This window comes from Carya illinoinensis, chromosome 15, assembly GCF_018687715.1.
Source record: "Carya illinoinensis cultivar Pawnee chromosome 15, C.illinoinensisPawnee_v1, whole genome shotgun sequence".
NCBI classification, from domain to species: domain Eukaryota; kingdom Viridiplantae; phylum Streptophyta; class Magnoliopsida; order Fagales; family Juglandaceae; genus Carya; species Carya illinoinensis.
In genome coordinates, this window is record NC_056766.1 from 23216176 (window position 1) to 23219243 (window position 3068).

Genomic DNA, 3068 nt, shown 5'->3' on the forward strand with positions numbered 1-3068 from the left:
TCTGGGCATCGACTTTGTTTTTGCCTCTTTGGTTTTTTTTTTTTTTTTTTTTCTTTCAGCTTTCGTTTCTAGCGTGAGCATTCATTTCCATTGGTTTTCTTCCAGTTTTTTCTCTTTTGGTTTTGGGACAGCATTGTGGGTTCATAGTATAGTGTTTTCGGTTCCAGACGTAAGGAGGCGGCTATTAATTAATTTTGTTCTTCTCGCTTTACATTTTTAGCTTTTTCTTTTTTCATTTTCCCAGTTTTTACTTCTTAGTTCTTAGTTGTTTCCGCTTATAGGTCTTGCGAATTCATTGGGCGTTTTTACTTTTCAGCTTGGTGTTTATTTTTATTTTGTGTATTTTTTTTCTCTTAGATTTTATCATGGTTCAACTTAGATTAATTTTTATTGTTAGAAACATCATGTGCAGCTAATTTTAGAAACTTGGGTTGTGGAATGAGATTTAATTTATTTCAGGTTCTAGTTTAATGCAATATTTTGTTGATAAATATTGATTTCACTATATTACTAGTCGGACTTAAATTGAAAATAGATTGCGGCTCTTGCTCTTGTTTTGTTGTTGACGTAAGGCATAACAAAAGCTTGAAAATTATCAAGGCTTCTCTCGATTGCTTGTTAATGTGTGTTTGGCTAGTAAAATAGATAATCCCTTAGAAAAAAAATATTGCAAAAACTTGAGCTTAACATTTTTATCTTCCGTTTATCAATACCTTGATTAGGTTGTTAATCGAGAAAATTATCTAGGATCTGAAATAAAGAGAGTCTCATACCCAACCCAAGTGTTTGTTAATTTGCCTTTTTGATTAGAAACTAAAATTTCAACTTCGTTTTTTTTGTATTGCATTTTAATTTTATTTTCATCCCTCATAATTGACACATTTGTTACTCAAAAATCTCATATACGCTTTGATAACCCTTTGTCCTTGTGGAATACGATCCTGGACTTATCCTTGATACAACTTGACACTTTTACACTTAGAAGTACATTCGAGACCAAGTCAAGTTTTTGGCGCCGTTGCTGGGGACAACTGGTGCTTATTAGAGCATTCCTCTACTGCTGAAAGGACGTTTGTGGAGCTATGAACCTTTTCACAGCCTGGGTGACATCTAATCTTTTTCCCTTCTCTCTGTTTATTTTTCATGATCTTTGATTATCTGCTCTTGTTTGTATGACTGGTTCGACTAGAGACGATACATCTCGACTGTTTAGGACAGAATCATTGACATCTTTTAGCTCTGCATCATCTTCTGTTGAATCATCATTGGACACTGATAGCATCATGGCTGAAAATGAGCATCATGATAGGGAAGTGGAGAATCCAAACAGGACTCTTAGATAATATCTTCAGCCTGTTAGGACTAGCACACCTTCTTGCATCATTTTACCTATTAATGCAAATGCTTTTAATTTCAAACCCGGGATGATTCCATTGTTACCACACTTTCATGGTATGGAATCTGAAAACCCCTATTTGCATATCAAAGAGTTTGAAGAAGTGTGTTCAACATTTGTGGATAAAACATGCACTGATGAGGTCATAAGATTGAAATTGTTTCAATTTTCCTTAAAAGACAAGGCTAAGACATGGTTGAATTCCTTAAGACCAAGATCCATTGGGACTTGACAAGAAATGCAAACTGAGTTTTTAAAAAAATAAAATTCCCATGCATAGAACCAATGCTTTGAAAAGACAGATTATGAATTTTTGCCAAAAGGATGTGGAAACATTTTATCATTGTTGGGAACGATTCAAAGACCTTTTAAATGCATGTCCTCATCATGGATATGAGAATTGGAGGGTCATTAGGTTTTTTTATGAGAGGTTGCAACCAAAAATGAGACAATTTGTGGAGACCATGTGTAATGGAGCGTTTTTTAACAAAGAACCTGAGGAAGCTTTTGAATATTTTGATTATCTAGCTGAAAATGCACAATCATGGGATACATCTGATGTTCATGATAGGTCGGAAAGTTTAAGGACAATTTCAGGGGGTGGGAAATATAATCTGAGAGAAGTAGATGATTTGAATGCTAGGTTGGCTATGATTTCTAAGAAATTAGAAACTATAAAACTGAAGAAAGTGAATGAAGTACAAGCTGTACCTTAGATTACATTGAGCTGTAATATTTGTGAAGGCCAAGGGCATTCAACTAATGATTGCCCAACCATTCCAGCTTTTAAAGAAGTTCTTTTGGATCAATCTAATGTGTTAATATGGTTGCTAAATCTTTTTTCAGGTCCTTATTCTAACACCTACAATTCGGGATGGAGAAATCACCCTAATTTCAGTTGGAGAGGTGATCAAGCTGCTTTACCTGCACCCAACATAGCTGATCATTCACAAATTGTACCCTACACTACTCCAGGAGGTCCAGGACCATCTCAATATGCCAACCACATGGTCCCAGCTTAGAGAAAGAACCTTGAAGACAATTTCCAGCAATTATCCACCAACTTCCAGCAGCTGTCCACCAATTTTCAGCAATTCATGCAAAGCCAAGCTGCTATCAACAGTCAAAATTCAAAAGCCATTGCTGAGATTCGTGGGTCAGTCACAAGGTTGACTACAACCATGAGTGCTCAAGAGAAAGGGAAGTTCCCTGCACAATCTCAGCCTAATCCCCAAGGCCAAAACCAGCAATTTCAAAGTATGGCAAGAGATTCAAATGTCAAGGAAGTCAAGGCTATTACAACCTTGAGAAGTGGTAAGGTGATTGGCATTCCAGCTCAAGAGGTAGAAAAGAATGGTAACACTTCTAAACCTCCTTCTGAAAATGAGGCACATGATCCTTTGGAATCTGAAAGTGTCCCAAGTACTACACTTGCACCTTTTCCTCAAAGGTTAGCCCCTTTGCACAAAGATAAGCATCACGCTGAAATTCTTGAAATTTTTAAGCAAGTTAGGATTAATATACCATTGTTAGATACTATTCAACAGATTCCTTCCTATGCTAAATTTTTAAAGGATTTATGTACCGTAAATAGAAAATTGAATGTGCAAAAGAAAGCTTTTCTTACTGAGTAGGTTAGTGCTATTATCCAAACCAACACTCCTCCCAAATA

The 3068-nt window shown here is 36.0% G+C and overlaps 1 non-coding gene across 1 annotated transcript; it reads right to left on the bottom strand.

Annotated features, from left to right (window-relative positions):
* Positions 1–1683: 1683 nt before the first annotated feature.
* LOC122298026 lies at positions 1684–1790 on the bottom strand. Its single transcript, XR_006239083.1, has one exon. It is a non-coding gene; the product is annotated as a small nucleolar RNA R71 (small nucleolar RNA).
* Between the last annotated feature and the right edge of the window lie 1278 nt (positions 1791–3068).